Here is a 19,816-nt window from a genome sequence, read left to right on the forward strand (position 1 = left end):
ATGTGGATGGCGAGGTTTCTTAGTTTTTCTTTTTTTCTTCTTCTGCATTTTGAAACCAGCATCCTCTGCATTTCCTGCTCTATCAGGGACACTCCAGTGATCTGTACAAACTTTGAACTTCATTATGAATATTTTACTACATGCAATTTTTTGTTTAGTGTTACCCAAGTTACTAGGTCGTCAACAAAACACACACAATTTGAACCAATCTGTCTCCACAACCTGGCAAGCCAGACCCCAATTCAGTCTCAGACAGAATGAAAGATGGCGGCCCTGAGCTGAGTGTTTTTCATCATCACCATCTTAGTGTTCTTAAACCTGATGTGAGGAACAACGCTGGATCTGACTGTGAAACACACAGTCATTGGTTAACTCCACAGATCATGATAGATTATGGATTACTTTCTTCAAGATGGCAGGCATAACAGCTTCATGGGTTACAATCTTTCAATCTGAGGTAAATTTTCTGCCACTTTCCTTATTTGCTCTCGGAGGAGGCGGACGCACTTTTTCTCCTCTCCTCTCCCTTATCTTCCCTGCTTAGTTCTTATGTCCTTGTCTAGTCTCGTGTTTTTTTGTATTACTTTCCCTAGAACAGTCTCTCACAGCCTGTTTCTAAAACCTAAAGAGAATTATGGATTTGATCAACTGGTCTCTGAATGCTATTGACACCCTTTTCTCAACGAGAAGTCTGGGCTCGGGAGAGCCCGAGTGCCCTGGAGGGACTTTCCCTGCCGGATACACGATGGATGGGTGGCAGGAATGGAGGGTCGTGTGCCTGGCGGGACTGTCAATTGAGGACGCTGAAGATATCTACCTATTCGGAACCATGATAACAGGGTACTTGCTGATTGGAGCTGGCTTCGCCCTGGCTTATCGGAAGATTAAGAAAGCGGAACCGGCTGTTCAAACCCCCCCAAGGCTGCCCGCTGGGATTGAAACGATGGGACGAGGCGCGACTTCTCAGAATGGGCTCATTGAGAGCAGCATGGTTAAGACCTTGGAGATGCTTACAGCTGCCGTGAATACTCAGAATAATACCTCTAGCGTATATTGGGTTACATCAAGGAGAGGCCTGCTCAGAATAACACCTTTGAGCAAAAGTTGGATTACATTGTGGAACAGCTGACTGCAGTCGTGAGTTCTCAGAATCAGCTCTCTGAGCAAAAGAATGAAAACACCAGCAAGTTTGATACCATCATGGGCAAGCTCGCGGTTCTTCAACGGGAGTTTGAGAGACCAGTGTCGGAGTGTTAAAGAACAGCTTTGAAATTTTCATGAGTTGTTGCAAAAGACAAATTACCATCATAATCCGGCTACCCCTTCAGCGCCAGCTGTGGGCTCAAGGCTGGAGCTGAACAAAAACTCCCTGATAACGACTGCGTTTAGTCTGTTCCTTCCCATTCCATGCAAGGCCACCTGGGTTGGCTGGAAGACTTAGCCTGGCAGGGCGAAGGACACTGTCTCAGCTGAACTATGGACACGCACACACATACATATACTGATACTGATAAGCACTCACTGACGCATCACCCTCCCTACCCCAGATCCCACGCCACCTCCAACGCTTACCTCCCCTCTGATGTGGACATCGGGTCAGCTGGAGGCGCAGTCGAAGATTGTAGCGGTCCCAGATCAGATGTACACACTGGAACTCTTTCCCATGTTGCTGTCTGTGTTTATTGTGCTATGGTGTGTTGATATCTGTGCATTCCTGTATTATCCTTTTGTGTTACACATTTCAATGTTTTCCTCGCTACCTAGCCTGACCTGTCTCTCCAATGTGATGTTTGTGTATTGTATGTACGGTCGGCAAGGTCTGTCATCTCGGTTGTGGGCAAAAGACCTGCAACTGGCAAAAAAAGGCTATCTCATCTCATCTCTCATCTCATTTACAGTTAAAGCAGTTTTTATCTGATAAAATTTCAAGTTAGAACTGGGCACAGTACCATTACTACAGCTGTGATAGTTGGCCCTGGACAGGAAACAGCATTGCACTGCTTTACCTGTGTATTAACATAGGAATTTTATATTGAAATGAATTGAAACAGCTGTCAAAGGCATTTTACTCAGTAGATCATATGTTTAAAAAAAAGTATTTATGCAGATTTTTGTGTTAAATGGTTTTGAAATTATCTGGTAAATCAAAATCAGTGTGTTCATGCAGAGGAATATAAATCTGCAGCGTTTCTATTTTACTTTCTATTTTTCTGAGTGATTTCAGTAAAAATCACTTTATGCTGATGATACTGTCATATACACACATGCTTGAACTTGACACTGCATTTCACTCATTGCTAACTGCTTTCCTGTGTTTAAAGTTTTATTTTTATTATTATTATTGTTGTTGTTGTGGTTATGATGATGATGATGATGATGATGATGATGATTATTATTATTGACAGTCACACCTCATTTTTCCATGAGGATCCCCTGGATCATCTTTCTTTGACCAGAACAGGATCCAGGGGTCAGGGGTCAAGGGTCAGGATTTCTTTACTACTCAGACTGTTTTTGCAACCACAGCTGTCGCCCCCTGCTGGTCACTAAACAGACTGCAGGTTTCATGCTGGGGCTTCCCTGTTCCTTGTCGACCTACACACGCCCATGTAAATCATCGAAGCCCCCTACGTGCTGTTGTGTTTTTCAGGATTCTTCCTCTTTGAGCTTTTCGGTGCTTAACTAGACCTGCAGCTTTGAGAGAGCCTGTATCGAGGCATCATTCATCCAGTGTTGTCTCACAGCTGTTATAACTCAGCTCCATAAGTTCAGCTGAAATGTGTTTTGGTTTGGCCTTTTCTGCACCTCCCGGCGCCACTAAAACATATAATAAAGAAGGACGAGTGGAGCTGTAGGTGCACGTTAGAAAATCTGTTTTCTGGACTTTAATTCCCAAAATGAGCTTCATGTTTTATTCAGTGAGACTTGAAACCAGCAACTGAACCATAAACTCATCAGGAAGGTGAGCAGTGGGCTCATTTCTCACACTTGGATCCAATCAGACTTTGAAATGCAGGTTTGTCTCTGTGCTGCTTTCATCTGTTTTATTGGATTGCGCCTCTTTGTAGTCATCTGAGATTCATCTTAATTGTCTTTGAGTCTCTTTTCAGCCTTTGCATCGTTTTCTGTTTATTTTCCTTCTGATTTGTGGGTTTGCATCTCTGTGGTCCTGCAGCTCTTTCTGGCTTCAGTCAATCTACAGGAAGTATTTGTAGTCGGAGGCTCTGGGCCTCACGTCAGTGTGTGCCGTGTTTTCAGCATCGAGCTTCTTCCTAAATCACCAAACCTCATCACCTCTCTGATCGTCATCGTTCAGTGTGAGAAAGCACTGCCTCAGAGCCTGTTGTGGAGTTTCTCTCCTTTCGGGTCGACGGCTGATAGAAACATGCCTGACAGCAGGCGTGATGTAAATAATTACAGGGTGTCGGAGGGGAGTGGGTATGTATGGGTAGTTAGAGCCATGTTAATGCATTCATGTTTGCTTTCTGTGTTCTCTCGACTCTCAAACTACCGTATTTCCCGGACTACAAAGCGCACCTGAATATTAGCCGCACAAGCTAAAATCAGGGGAAAATCCTGTTTTGTACATACATTAGCCGCACCTGACTAAAGGCCGCAGGTGTTTCAATGTTGACTCATCATATGTAAGAGAATATGCACAAAGGGAATTGTCAGGAAAGAGATGGCTGTTTGGAGACACACCCCTTTTATTAATATTTTGAAAAACAAGTTATGGGTACATATTTGCACATGTAGTACATAACAGTAACCTACAGCACACCAGAACAGTGCAGTGACACAGCTTTAACAAGAAGAAAAGTCAGTCATTCACCATCTTTCTCTTCTTCCTGCCCACTAAAACCACCAAAGTCCTCTTCTCCAGTGTCGGATACAAACAGGCTCAGGATGGCTTCGTCATCCACTCTCCGCTTCTCTCCTTCGTTGTCACTTTCAAAACCAAAGAAATCCTCGTTGTCAGAGTCGAACACCCTCAGAAGGGCCGTGGCGGTGTCCTCCTCTCCATCATGCAGCAGTCCAGCCCTTAGAAATCCGTTGGTGATCGTGGATGTTTTCACACTTTTCCACGCTGTCAGAATCCACCGGTGGAGTTGAGCACAACTTGCTTTTCGCAAGTTTATCGCCGCTCATCATCCACGCCTCCCGCTGAACGCGTAGCGCTACTTTGAAGTTTGTTTTTCGCGCTACTTCGTACGGCACTACGTTGCCTGGCGGACGGACACGTGACCAACATACCACTCTTGAACCCCGATCCTTCCGCCAGGCAACGTAGTGCCGTACAACAGCAGAACAAACAAAACAAATCCTCTTACGATATGACAACAATCATGGACAATCCATAGAAAAGCCGCACCTGACTAAAAGCCGCAGGGTTCAAAGCTGGTGCAAAAAGTAGCGGCTTATAGCCCGACAATTACGGTAGTTAATCACCAACCCCAAACTCTAAATCCTTAACGCGGACTTTATTCTGCTCATCTCTGTTAGATTTGTATTGTTGATTGTCATTTATGCTTAGAAATATTTACTTATATATGCTTAGAGTTTTGTAATTAGTTGTAGATTGGTAGAGGTTTTGATCCTTGATAGTCTGCAAACTTTGTGTGTATTAGACAGCACTTTGGGAGCATGAGAGGTCATACCGTGTCTTATTGTTTTATGGTAGGATTAACGTAGCTACGTCTGTTCTAGTCTAAGTGCTCTTTGTTTAGATGAACTGCAGGACTTCCTCACCGTGTTATCTAGGATGAACCATCTAGGGTGAGGGGGAGGCTACCCTCTTCCTGACCAAGGATGTTTAACCCTTTGATCAGCAACACACACACACACACACACACACACACACACACACACACACACACACACACACACACACACACAGGCAAGGTACTCTTTGTTTGTATGTAGACGTCGTATGTTAATGAACCTATGCATATTCATGTAACCTCAATAAAAGGGCAGTGTTACAGGAGGACGGACGAGACCAACTGGAGTCAAGCGGTTGTCCGGTTCTCTCCCGTGCACGAGTAACATGAAGAACTTTGCCTATTTGTGTCTTGCTTAGCAGTGTAATTATATTGTCTTAACGTTCCAGCGAATAGGTTTATGCTACAAACCTAACATTAATTGGTCCTTCGATGCCGGAGCCCTGGAATCGCATTCACCGAGGGGAGGAGAGGCACGCTGAAAGCCTGACGTCAGCCGGGAAGTTCCTGTGGATTCGCGGTCTGTCTTTTCTCCTCGATGAATGACGGTCGGCGGGATTCGGGCTGATATTACACTCTAAGCAACGCCAAGTAAGTTTAAAGAGGCCGACTCTATAACCGTGTCGTTGTGCAGTCTCCGCCACTGTGTGAGGCGTTGAGAAGAGGCCGACTCTATAACCGTGTCGTTGTGCAGTCTCCGCCACTGTGTGAGGCGTTGAGAAGAGGCCGACTCTATAACCGTGTCGTTGTGCAGTCTCCGCCACTGTGTGAGGCGTTGAGAAGTTCGCTACTTTGTGTAGCGATACCCGGGTTCCTTGCTACTTTGTGGAGCAAGAGGTTCCTCGCTACTTTGTGTGGCTAGAGGTGAGTTCTCCGCCGCTTTGTGGGGCGTTGAGAAGTTCCGCGGGGTCCAGATTGTGCTGGACGATAGGCCTATTTTGTGTTGTTTTTGTCGTCGTCGTCGTCGTCGTTGTTGTTGTTGTGTGAGTGTGTGCGGAGCAGAACATGTGGTCTGTGACACCGACTGTTGTTGTTATCATGGGTTTCTAAGCAACCAAGAGTGAGTCGGAGGGAGACAGACGTTTGTGCTGGACTTTGCTCCTGGCAGCACAAAGTATTTATGTAAAAAAGAGAGAGAGCGACGGCTCCACAGCTGCGCGGGTTCACGCGAGCGCGGTCACGCGGGTTTCACGCGGACCTGAGCCGTGCGGTTAATCGCAGGCTTAAAAATGGAAGAGATTAAAATGTTAGAAGTTTTCAGAAAACACACCAGCCTTGAAGAGCGTGTGGAGAAGGCCAGCCCACATCAGCAGCTATGCTCTGGTGGGTGGCTGTCCCCCCACCCCTTGCTGACACAAAACGTTAACTCTTCAGCCTGTGTGCCAGACCATAGACGTAATTGAGGTGGATAGTTGTTAAAAGTCATCTACATTACGCTTGTGATTGCTTAAATTCAGTACGATGACATGTGAGGTGAAGTGATATAGGTAAATATTTAAACTACTGAAGTGCATAGAGGCACTTGACCTGTGTGGAAGACTTTCGTCTTATTATGAGCCATTGTTGAGATATAGAGCACATCTGTGAAAACAACTAATATGCTCAACCCTGTATGAAACATCTAAAAGTACATGATGGAGAAGCTGAGTTGAATATGAAAGTGTAAGACTTTGCCGCTGTGGGCAGAGCAACTACTGTGTGATGTTGCGTTGCAGTTTTTTTTTTTTTTTTCTTCTGAGCTGATGAGCAGGCTACACATTATCAGATCGAGAGCTGTCTGAGAACTACTCTAAGAGAGGGAAACAGCGCTATGATAACTGTGATAACTGGAGTGTGCAACGTTTCCATGAGCAGTTTTCTTGCATCTTGACTTGTGTGTAGAGTGTTCATAACATCAGCATCATGTTTTTGATTATTTGTTTGTTGGGTTGAAAAATAGTTAAATAAACTGGTGATCATATTTACGGATCACCATGGCACATATCATCAGCCATGTGATTTATTTTTGCAGATGACAAAGTGAGTGTGAATGTGTCTGACATCACAGTGTTTTTGTGCACTGTGCAAGAGTAATTGCCTTTGATTGTGAGTGACAGCGGTGATTTTGCAGGTCACCAGCTATTGTAAATAAAAAAATAAAAAAAAAGAGTGAATAAGAGGGAGAATTTATATTGTAGAAAAAAATAATCATAGGAAAAAGGTTTTGTGTTGATCAACCAAAAAAAAAAAAAAAAAAACAACTATAATTTCATTTTCTGCTTTTAAGAAAGGACCGTTCACAAAAACACAGAGCGAGAGAGAGAGAGAGATATGTGTTGATTAAGCAGTGATGATAATAATGAAATGTCTTAGTTGTCACTTTCAGGTGAAAAGCAGACCTGAATCAATTTTCCACATGCAGCGGTCGGAAGAAAGTTATAGTTTAACATCATTGGAAACATGCAGGCCAAGTTTCTGGCTGACTTATTTACAGTGCCATGTGTTTCTCAACCTCACAAGCGAGCTCACTCCTCCCTGAAGATAAGGAATGCAGCTCCATGATAAAGAGACAGCAGCAAGTCCTGAGCACAAAAAGTCCCAGCAAAGCAGCAGCAATGTGGATAAACAGCAGCAGAAGAAAGCAAACCCATCTTCCTGTCTGATTGGATGACTTCCACGGAGGGGCGAGCAAGATGGCGGTGGCAGCATGTTGAAATGCTCAAAAAGGACTGAGTGACTCGGGCAAGCCACATGCAGCTAGCATGCTGGCTAGCGACATGAAAGAAATGGACCCTTCATGATGCGTTCAACGTGCCAGCGCTGTGGTGGGAAAGGCTCCATCATAAACACGCCCTGCGCCCTGCGCCGAGGTTCAGGCCAAGAAGAAGAAGACGATGACTTCCAAGCCCAAGAAGGTCAGCCTCAGCGTGGGCGAGCTGATTGTGAAAGCCGTGGCCGCTTCCAAGGAGCGCAACGGCCTGTCCGTGGCCGCCCTCAAGAAGGCTCTGGCTGCCGGAGGCTACGATGTGGACAAGAACAAGGCCCGTGTCAAGACCGCCATCAAGAGTCTGGTGGCGAAGGGCACTCTGGTGCAGACCAAGGGCACCGGGGCCTCCGGATCCTTCAAGATGAACAGGGTTACTGAGACCAAAGCTAAGACGCCCGCCGCGGCCAAAGCCAAGAAACCGGCAGCAGCTGCTGAGAAGTCGCCCAGGAAGGCAGCAGCAGCAGCACTTCAGCCACTAGCACGAAGTCAACCGCATCAGAGGACAATAGTGAGAGTGGCTGTGACTTCACTGTGCATGTGAAGAAAACGTTTGAGGAGAACTGAACAGTTGGAGTTTGACATTTGCCACCTGTGGAGTAAAATGGCAAGAAGAGACAGTGGGACACAGGACAAAGCTGAAGGAGAACTGCCGGCTGTTGGACTGTTGAAGTGGGAGAGGACAACAGAGTGAGAAGACTAGGTGAGAACACATAGGAATTATTTAATGTGGGAAATCAAAATTTGGGTTAGCAAACCTGGGGAAAAGAAAACTGACTGCTTAAGTTGGAAAATTGAGACGGAGTCTGAAACATTGCGAAAATAGAAACATATACAAAATCACACACACACAAGCAGAACATGCATTAACCCTACTAACAATTCCAAACACAAAATGACTCATGAAGACTCATAGCACATTAGTTAAGAAATGATTAAATAATAGCAGAGAAGTGTGTAGGAAAGGCAGCTTTAAGAACATGCTCTGCTGGAGATGCAGCTCCACAGACATGCATTAGACCTGCCTAATAACACAAACACATGTAATGAAAATTAGCTTGTTATCTTTCATCAGTGTTAAAATAGTGTCAATTTAGCAGACACTTGTTATCAAATGCTGAATTTATCCTAAAGAAAAAAAATTGACTCTCCAAGTTGCAGGACAACAATTTAACTTTTGTGAGAAAAAAGATCCTGGTTTGACCAACCAGTGATCAGACAATAAATTTAGTTGTTAAAATGGTAAATTGGGAGAAGCTTCCTGCTTGATTGAGGCAGCACATGTAATTTACTGTATGAGGGAAATTGTCTTTTGTGATACTATTTTGAACATGCTTTTCTGTCGTCCTGTCAACTTGGTGGGTTAATAGCTGATATGCAAATTAGTTGATTGGTTTTAGATTAATGAAAGGTGACTGAATTCTAGTATGAGTGAATGAGATGTGTTGGAGTTGTTGTGTGTTGAGTAGAGACTCTAAAACACTGAGTTTCCTGCTTTGATGTGCGAGTGAATCCTGTATTTAGATACACAACTCTGAATACGTCAGAACAGACTGTTTTGTGAAGTGCATGACAGCATGTCACATGTTTTATGATGAAGGGAAAAGGAAAATTGAATAGAATAGATCTGTGGCCTAAATGAGTGAAGAGCACAGACCTGGTAATTAAACTCATAGCTAATAAGACATTAGGATTATGTTGTGTGTTGTGCAGCTGATGGTTGATTTGGAGTGAATCTAGCTGATGATTTTTCTTTTGTTGTGAAGTTGAGCCTGCCGATTAGTATGATGGTATGATGAACCATGCTAATGGTATGATTTACCCTCCTGAGATGAGGAGCTTGTGTCATGACTTAACAAGGCCTTTTTATTTTGATACTTTCACAGTGCACTGAAAGTTTTGTTTGATAATCTCTGTTCTTTAAGCAGATCTGCACGTCGGGAATTAAAAGCGCTACACGTCGTCGAGAAAATTGTGCCAAGTGAGTTCTCCACATTTAAATGGACTCTGGAGAAAGCCACTTATTTGGGACAATTATTAAATGACAGTCCCAGTCCAAAAGGATTCAGCGATGTAATCCAAACTAAAGTTCTTCTTTTTCTTTTTGAAATGACGTCATTTTGCTGAGAGTGGAAACTAAATGCGACGATAGGTTCCACTATCAGCAAAGAAAGAAAGAATGAATGCATGAATGAGTGAGTGAAAGGAAAACAAACTGACTGACTGGTAAAAGCTGACAAAAGCTGACAAGACTTTACTGATGTAACACGACTGTGTGAAGTTGACCCCCGCCTGGCAGGGGTGCAGATGAGTCTGTGTGTGCTTCCCTTTACAGGAGCAGAAAGATGACAGCAACACTCGAGGTTGCGTGATGATTTAACATTTTAAATGCCATTTTCTGTGTCTGTGAATTTACTATGTGTGCGTCATTCACTAGCTTGTGTGCTCACAGAGATATCTGTGACAAAGTATGCATACGCCTGCGCAAGCGCTAACATTTGCATTTTCGTTTTTACAGCATTATGGTTCTTCATGTGTTTGATCATGTGATTTATAGGAATACTGGCTAATGTTTCTCTACTACGAGATTTCTGGGTTTATGTGTGAAGAAAACTGTAGTTACAGGCATATGTTGATGGAGAAATTAATATAGTTTGAGACATACTGTGATGAGACCAGTGTTACTGTTTCCACAGCGAGTGTTAACTTAATGGTGTTTTATGGCACCTCTAGAATCCGTTGACCTGTGTCTGACCTCCGTCTGACCACAGTCAATGTGTATTGCTAATGTTTGTTTCTTTGAGAATGCTGTGGTAGATTCAGCTGAAGCGGACAAGTGACATGGGTAAAACAAATAAGAAATTACGGTATTTATGGAATAGTTTATTATGGGCTCATTTGCTGGCCACTTTTGAACCCATAATAATAATATATGAGTGGAGTGACTTTGCTTAAGAGAAGTCACTGATTACATTAATGTTAACAGAGTACATGGGATAATCCATGTCTGAGGTGAATTAGGGTAATAGTTGTAGTTACTGATTTGAGAAAACCTGCACATGACACTTGTCTTGCTGATGTTGAATGCTTATTACTCTTATGATACAATTGTTTACAGGTATGAAGTTTGATTTCACTTCCAGATTTTGCTTTCCAGGCCGTGATGGTGTGTATGCAGGCTCCTGGGAGAGCCAGGTGTTAAGCAAACTTAATATGCAACACACGCTAACATCTTTTATTGCAGGGTTACGGAGCTACTCCAGAGGAGATGCCCTGATGTTGCCTGGGACATGATCTAGCTAATCTTTTTCTTTAAGACAGGGATCCAGGTTTGGTGAGTTGACGCATGGGAATGTCCATGCGTCAAGAGGTGGAGTGCAAGGATTAACATTAAACAATGTTTACTATTATTGTTGCAGTGATTTGTGTGATTAGCCGTTTTATTTACAAATATTAAACCTATGCAAGTGGTGCATCCATGTTCAGATGAGGCTTTGATGGCCTATAAGTGAAGTTCACTGAACTAAAGAATGTGGTTTGATGATTGTTGACATGCTCTCCAAATAGAAGTTTTTCTTCTTAGCAAGGAAATACAGGTGCAGCAGTAATCTCCTGAGAAATCTTCAGAGGCCCAGTGAGAAGCGTGAACCATTCCAGGCATAGCCGACAGCCAGGCAGTGGTTGAGGTCAAAGGTCAAGCTGGTTGGGGCCCATCATGAGATCAGACCTTGGAGCCACAGCAAGGACCATGAAACTGCCTGCAAAATAGAGGAGAGGGTCGTCCACAAGATGGGAGCTGAGGCCAGGAGAGAGGCTTCAGGAGGATCAGAGATCATCTTCAGCACAGCAGACATCACACAGAGAGCTGTGCTACTGAGCTTCCAGGAGATTTTAAATAAAATGAAAGATTCAATATTGACGCTGAGGAAGACAACTAAGGTGTACGACGTGCTCTGCCTTAAACCTGCAGCAGCGTTGGAACATGAAAACTCGTGGGATGAGGGGAGCGTGCCAAGCTCCATCGACAGCGCAGAAGGAGTTCGGGGATGACATCATGATTCTATGAAAGCACAGGAACCAGAAGCTATGGTGGTGATGACAGCAGTTTCCTATGAACATCACCTAATGCTGTGCCACTATACTGTGCATACGATGACACTCTGAAGGCTGCTGGGATCATAACAGCAGTAAGACAACTGAACCCTGCACCCTTTCCACAGAGGTGTTTCTCTGCAGAGCGTGGACAATTAAGGAGTCATAAATATCCCCCTCACAAGACGAAGGTCTGAAGTCAGGTGATGGGGGCTGGTAAGAGGCCATAAAACTAGAGTGCTGAGAGGTCTGCAGCTTGGAAATAGCTGAGACCCATGTTGACGAACAACAAAACCAACTGGTATGTTTGAATGTCTATTCTACATACATTTGGACTCTGGTCCTATGGACAGTGATGGAAACAACTGGAAGAGACATTCATGACGCCCTGCAGAGCTTAAACCACTCTGCAGAGAGACATGTGATGTGCACACCCGGAGGAAGCACCACCAAGCTGAGATGTTTTTGAAAATGTTACTTTTTTAGTTTCACTATTAAATTAACAATTTCTTTGGTTGCTCGTAAGATGTAGTTTGCCATGAGATGAGCTCAATGAATGGGGTAACTGCTAATACATTTATTAAACTGTGTACCTTTTCAGTAATTTAGGGTGATTTGACATATGCTGAGTATAAAAAGGTTTGCATTGAAACTGTCAGACATGAGGTATTCATACCTGGGAACTTTTTAAGCATAAAGGTCAAAAAGGGGGGAAATGTTAGATTTGTATTGTTGATTGTCATTTATGCTTAGAAATATTTACTTATATATGCTTAGAGTTTTGTAATTAGTTGTAGATTGGTAGAGGTTTTGATCCTTGATAGTCTGCAAACTTTGTGTGTATTAGACAGCACTTTGGGAGCATGAGAGGTCATACCGTGTCTTATTGTTTTATGGTAGGATTAACGTAGCTACGTCTGTTCTAGTCTAAGTGCTCTTTGTTTAGATGAACTGCAGGACTTCCTCACCGTGTTATCTAGGATGAACCATCTAGGGTGAGGGGGAGGCTACCCTCTTCCTGACCAAGGATGTTTAACCCTTTGATCAGCAACACACACACACACACACACACACACACACACACACACACACACACACACACACACACACACACAGGCAAGGTACTCTTTGTTTGTATGTAGACGTCGTATGTTAATGAACCTATGCATATTCATGTAACCTCAATAAAAGGGCAGTGTTACAGGAGGACGGACGAGACCAACTGGAGTCAAGCGGTTGTCCGGTTCTCTCCCGTGCACGAGTAACATGAAGAACTTTGCCTATTTGTGTCTTGCTTAGCAGTGTAATTATATTGTCTTAACGTTCCAGCGAATAGGTTTATGCTACAAACCTAACAATCTCTATCTGTTTTTAACTCTGGACTCTCCTCACACAGCTTCTTATGATTCACAGCCGAAACACGCAACTTTCTTCTGACTGGCTGCCCTTCCTGATCAAGAGTAGGTGGGGCCAGTGTGTTATATCCCTCTCTGTGATGTCACATTGAGGTAACAGTAGAAAAAACTGTGTGAAGCCAAGTGGAGGATTTTCACGAAGAAACACAAAGTAAGTAAAGGGCTGCATGTGTCTGAATCCAAATTAGTGTTTAGGAGGAAAATGTTACTGAAAAATCATAGAAATGTTCTCAGTGTTTAAATGAACTCACATTTTGCCAGCTGTATGATGTCAAACTATGTTTTTAAACACTTAATATCTGAAATTTTATATTTTTAGACTTTGGTGATGATGTGACAAATGACAACAAGGCTTAAAATCCTCTGCAGATCATCTCTCCCCCGCCTCCCGCTCTAGCACTCATCCTGTCCCAGCGGGGCTTAAATTGTGATGTAAATGAAGCAGGAGCTGAACACGTGGCATCTGATTTATCATATTTAATGTTTCAGAGGTTTCATTTATTACGGTTATTTTTAGGCTTTGCTCCCACATCACATTTCACAGCGCCGAGTTCTTCGCGGGAAACACGACCCTCACACATCTACGTCGGTATTTCTCAGACAAATAACGACAACCTTCCTCCAGCCACACGTCGCCGTCGGAGTGGTGAGCGGCCTGATGACTAGTGTGTGCATCGCAGCGGCCGCGATGATTGTTGCTGACATCTACGAGTTATCTCTCACTCTGAAGCACGATTTCCTTTTTCTGACCCTTGCTCAGGTCATCAATCCCTCTGATGTTTGTGTTCCTGTATGTGTGTCTGTGTGTGTCCCGTGTGTGTGTGTGTGTGTGTGTGTGTGTGTGTGTGTGTGTGTGTGTGTGTGTGTGTGTGTGTGTGTGTGTGTGTGTGTTGATGTTACTGCTGTATTTAGGAATTCTTCCACCTCCTATTGCTCCTTCCTGTCTAGTTTCTATTTCCAACCGTTTAATCCCCTCTGCCTCCTCTCACTTCCTCCTTTCCAATTTCACTGTGTCAACAGCAGCTTGTGGTTGCCGTGTGTGGTTGCTGTGCACGAGCAGCCACTGGATGCTCTTAAAGGTAAAACATGTGGTGAGTTGTTGTAAATGTTAAGTTTAGAGTTTGTTTGGTGGGTGTGACCTGAAACATCACCTGCTTTGCCACACTGCCAGCGTCAGTCACTGTGGGTCAGCTATGTCCATGTGATGCCCACCAGTGGAATGAAAAGTTTCAAAACAGTAAAGTGAACATAAGCCAACATGTTACTGCTCTGAAGGTCACCTGCTCCAGGTCCACTTCATCTGCATAGTGGAAATCTCACAAAAACATGTCAGACCTGTGAGACTCAGAGGTGTGCGATTTGGAGGTAACGTCTGATAAAGTCTGATGTACAGCTGTACCTGTGAACCACAGCTCCTTCGCCTACCCCTGATTGGATAGCTTCCAAACTCACCCTGCCTTTTTTACACTGCTTTACTGTCCTTGTGCGTTTGTTTTTATTTATTTAGTTATTTATTTAGGGAACACAGCTGAACTCTGTGATGAAAATGACCCCTGCTGTGCTGGTGACCTGCTGGATGTTCAGTTTAATTTGAACTTTGTTGCTCTTGATTCAGATTTGACTTCTTGTAAGAGCCAGAGATGGAGACAGCTGCAGAGATATTTCTGCTGAAGCTGGAAAGATGTGGATCCAGCTCAGTGGAGACACAGGTCTCCACAGACCTCCGTTAGAGCCCTCTGAGACTTCTGTTTCCATTTCAAGAGGTCTCTGAGTTTCAGTGGAGACCTCAGAGGTTGGTGGAGGACCTCTGTCTCCACTGGAGACCTCTCAGTGGAGACAGAGGTCCTCACTGTGGTTGCCTGTGTTCACATTTGAAGTTTCTCCTAATTGGCAGTCTCATAGCAGAAGAACTCTAAGGTCAAATTAAGCCTCAGAGGTTCTTCTGCAGTTCCGTGATGGTTGAGAGGTCAACCAAAATCTTCTGTAGGTTTAAACAGTCTCTGGCGAGTCCCAGAGCTCAGCTCCATGATCTGTTTCTTATCTTGCTGTGTTAGCAGAGAAGACGTTCTCTAATTTGAGTTGTGCACAAACCTCCCAGAACTCGTTGGTCTGATAGCCAAAGGGATGCTGGATGAAAGAACGAATCTTCTTTTTAAGAGCCTGAAAACGATTCAGCAGACCTGCAGCTCCTATATGTTTGTGTCTGTGCCGTCCAATAGGATATCTTCATCTCCTTTCTTCATTTGCATTCAAGTGTTTGATTGGCTGTCTGATTGGCACATCACACCGAGAAGAACAGAAGATGCTGCAGACAGATGGACGACCTGAACCGCTGGGCTCAGACTTAATGAGGCAGGAGCGAGAAAGCCGGCCCTATAAATATGCTCACACACGTTGCTATAGTGACAGCAAAAACAGTGTGTTTACTCCCAGATATTTCAGACATACCAAACCTCACACACAGACACACACTTGCACTCGCACACACACACTCGCGCGCGCGCGCGCGCACACACACACACACACACACCTTGTACACACACAGGCACACATTACTATACATGCCGTCTGAGTCTCTGGATCTGAAGCAGCTCTGATTTTTATTACAGGTCAGACACTTTCTCTCAGCGTCAGTGACAGATTTCAGTTTTTGTTTCACTGTTTTAACAAAGAAAGAATAAAAATATATAATATGCTATAACTTATCTGGGCTCACAGTCTCTGAGGTGCACACACTTGCATAAAAGATGGATGTCGCCTGCTGGTCAGTCAGGTCTCCAGCTTAGTGTTACACTTTGTGATACAGCCCTTACTGTATGTGCCTGTATTACAGTTTTTTACAGCCGCTTGGACACATTTCACAATACTTAGGTCACTTTTGCAAAACTCTTCACACAATCCTCCTAACTGACCGTCAGCTTGGCAAAGCAGTTCATTTCACATTCAAAATGCACTACAACTACCAAAACACTTTATTCAGGTCTCAAATAAACTCATTCTTCCAGAACACTAGTAAAGGTTGACAGCCGACAAACACACTTTGTCACCCACAAAACAATGACCTAAAAAACACTAACAACATGTAGCATTACACAGTGTTTTCCTGTGTAAAACAAGGACACATCTCTGTTTATAATTTCAATATATGTTACTGGAATGAATCAGACATCATGCAGAATTCGTTAATATTTGTTTATGTATTTTTAGTTTTTTGCACTAAGTAATCCCAAAATACAAGAATTTGTATACACACCATCCACTGACACACATACAATAGTAATGCTAATCTACTCGGTCTCCTCCATTTGGCCACAGGTTCTCATCCACATCACATCTTATGCCATCTAGGGCAACACACCTAGGAAAGAATCTCCTGGCTGCCAGAATTGAAGGAGTTGAAAAATTGAAGGAGTAACACCTGTGTAGATGTTCATCTACAATGAGAATAAGCTGTGGCTGGTTAAACTGCATTTTTAGATTTAAAATATGTTTCAATAAAATATTGCTGTTGAATTTTGCTGTCTTTTTAAGTTTTGCATTGTGTTATTGTTTTGGCCACAAGTTTAACAGTTTTGAAAACAGTATGTAAGCACATGCAAAATGTCCTGTACGTACAAAGATTTTTGGCAGTTGTTGTGTCTGAGTGAGAAGATAATTCATGAAATTTGAGAGATGTAGTCATTGAATGCATTTTGTGCCAAAACAATGATAACTGGTCCTCAGTTTAGCCCACATAGACTTCTGTTGTGCTCAACGTGTGAGGAGTTTTGCAAAAGTGACCTAAGTATTGAGAAATGTGTCCTAGCGTCTGTAAAAAACTGTAAAGTGGAATTTAATGTATTTTATTTGAAATTCCAAATAATGATGCTGTAACTGAATGGAAGACATTTGTTAGTAACTTTATGTAGTGCATGAGTAATTTCTGTGTAGTTTCTTGGTAATTTTGTGGAAAAACAAACAATATTTCTTCATCTTACATTTAAATAAGTTGTTCTTTTTGGGGCTGAATTATGGAGTGGCTTCACCTTCAAGCTGTTGGACAGGGATGGAGTCACAATGAAACTGTATAAAAAAACTGGCTCGATTATGAACATAAAACCTCTTGAAATTAGGCAAAGTTCAGACGCTCCATAATACAGCCTGGCTGAGCCCCAGAAAGTACCGCGTTGCTGTAAATGTTCCAGATGTGATGTGAAACCTGGTGGGCACTGCACACTCAGCCACAGTTCCCATATGTTTATCTGGTTCTTTCAGGGAGTCCACCTTTAACAGGAGGTGTAGTGCATTACAGGTCCGAGGTAGTGCTGTGGGGGGGGGGGGGGGGGGGGGGTTTGCATTACTGTGGCACGTTTCATTACAATATAAAGCATTGGAGGGGACTGTTGTTGTGATATAAAAATAAAACTGTGAGGCAGCCAGTGGTGGGCCAATCACAGTGTCTGATTATGAACAGAGCTGGGTCACATGGATCTGATCTCATTTTTATGTGAACATGGCTCTCAGCTCTGCTTCTGATTTGAACCTGGATCCCTCATCGTTCAGGCCCAGTCTGTTGAGTTCACTGCTATACAAAAGCGCGGTAAGATCCACCACAGGCACCCCACCAGCACCTCAACTTATTAATGAAAGCAGGTCTAATGAACATTGTAATCAGCCCTCATGCATAATTTGTATGCAAATGTAAACCTGAGAACATGGCTTCCTGTCCGTGGTGGAAGCTGCAGCCCCCGACGGCATATCAAAGTTTCACGTTCAGCGTGTAACAATGTGGACAAATATTTGATTATTTCTGATATAATTAGAGGTTTTCTCAGGCTGACTGGGCACCACTTTTCTTCTGTCTTGAAAGTGCACAATAGTATCATAAGGACCTTTGCTCATTTATGAGCACGAGTCTAATTAAAATTGTAATCAGAATCACGCATAATTTCCCAGTAAATGTGGGATGTAAACCTGAGAACATGACTTCCTGTCCTCAGTGGCACCTCCTGAATATTAGCATGATATTAAAGTTTCACACTCAGCTTTTTACCTTGTGAAAATTATTTTATTATTAATGTGATTATATATTTTTCTCAGGATATTGTTCTGCTTCCTTTCCTGTTCTTCTGCCTCAGATTGTTTAGTTTTGCTTTGAGCCTTTCAGACTTGGACTCAGCTTTGTCTCAGTTAATGAGGGGAAGAGGGAAGCTGTCCTTCCAGTCTCTTCACTTATCGCAGGACTACAAAGCCATACACAAATCTTTTATCCTGGTTCTTCCTGGAAGATCCTTTTATACTAAATGAGATTTATAGTATCTCCAGAAAGATCTGTTCCTGCGTCAGAATGCCATCCAGGTAGTCATCCATGGAAAGCTACTGAAGGACCCCAGCTCCTGGAGGAGGAACACACCATCTTATTTGTCTGTTTCATAGATGGTGGCGTCCACACAGTTACCATAGAAACAGGAGCACATAAAACCTTCGCATCAGCTTCATAGATCACAGATCCTGAGAGAAGTCCACAAACAAACACACACACATGATTGGATGTGTGAAGGCTGAAGGCGGGTTGTCGGGCTGAGAGGCACACTGTGTGTCTCAGGAAGCTCTTCACTGTTTTCACACTGATTTAAATGTGTTTATTCTGGGTGGAGGTGGGCTGTTTGTGGGTGTGTTGGCTCTCCTTCAACCCGGACTTCTTCTCCCTGAGCTTACCTGACCTTGTCTGGTGGCTGATGATGGCTGCTCCATCAGGAGCTTGGAGCTCAGCTGACATTAATCGTTAGAGTGAATGTCCACACGGTTAAACTCCTACCTCACCCGCCACCAACCTGCCGCAGCAGGGTGGAGCAGCGAGGACGCTGCGCAGCAGCTACAGATGATTGATCTGCAGCTCTTTGGATTCAGGATGAAATATTTCAGTCATTTAGTGTAAAAGACTGAAAAGATCCTGCTGTCCTAGCGTGATGGTTTGAGGCTTTTAATGAAAAGCACAGCCTGACGTAAACCTGGAGGATCTCTGAGTAACTTCGTCTCACCTTGTTGTGTGTAATTGCTTTAATCAGCCAAAACCAGCAACACACACAGACACACACATACACACAGAGCATGTTCTGGTTGTCACGTATGACTTGATGCCCACTGTCACCGGTTTCAATCCCGGCTAGTCCACAGAGTGTTTCACAGCTCCATGCTTAGTTTGACTTTGTTCCTAACTAGATCCACCTGAGACAGACCTGAACACTCTGCAGTGGAAACACAAACTCTGAGTGTCTGCTTCATCTAACAGAGCCAGATATTTTCCTGGTTAGGTATGGCTGAAGGAGGCAGTAAAGCACAGCCAGCGATGAGAGGATAATGAGAGGGAAAGACAAAGTGATGAGGAAAGGGCCGGCAGATGGATCTCAGGAATGAAGACACAAAGGAGGCTGAAGCAGACGTGACAGGCGGATTCGGTGTGGAAATGGAGGGAATGGAGATGGATGGAAGGATGATGATTTCACACAACCTGCTATCAGTGTCGTCTGAATCAAAGTGAGAGAATCAGGATTAGCCGGGAGAGAGGAGGAGATGTGACAGAGCTGAGAGTAAGGCAGAGATAAGAGCAGAGAAGCAAAGACACAAACTCTCACATGCACATCGTTTCTTTTTATTCTCCCGTCTGCTCACTAATCTGTCTCACGGTGTTTCAATCAGCAGATTCCTCACGCTCAGCTAAAAATACGGAACAGCAAGAGTCAGGTCAAAGTTCACATTTAAAAAGCCTCTTGTGAGTACATCGGGGGAAGGGTGCCTCTCACTCTATTCCTGAGAGCTGAACAACGCAGGGAGGTTCAGCTAAACTGGGAAAGGGTTTCTGATGA

At 43.7% G+C, this 19,816-nt stretch overlaps 2 pseudogenes; both read left to right on the forward strand.

Annotated features, from left to right (window-relative positions):
* The first annotated feature begins 634 nt into the window (after window positions 1-634).
* On the forward strand, window positions 635-1,257 carry LOC146665529 (uncharacterized; annotated as a pseudogene).
* Window positions 1,258-7,380: 6,123 nt separating this feature from the next.
* LOC146665530 (histone H1-like) lies at window positions 7,381-12,830 on the forward strand (annotated as a pseudogene).
* Window positions 12,831-19,816: the final 6,986 nt, after the last annotated feature.

Source organism: Rhamphochromis longiceps, linkage group LG7 (assembly GCF_057381845.1).
Source record: "Rhamphochromis longiceps isolate RC_006_pf linkage group LG7, R_longiceps_female_GT1.1, whole genome shotgun sequence".
NCBI lineage: Eukaryota > Metazoa > Chordata > Actinopteri > Cichliformes > Cichlidae > Rhamphochromis > Rhamphochromis longiceps.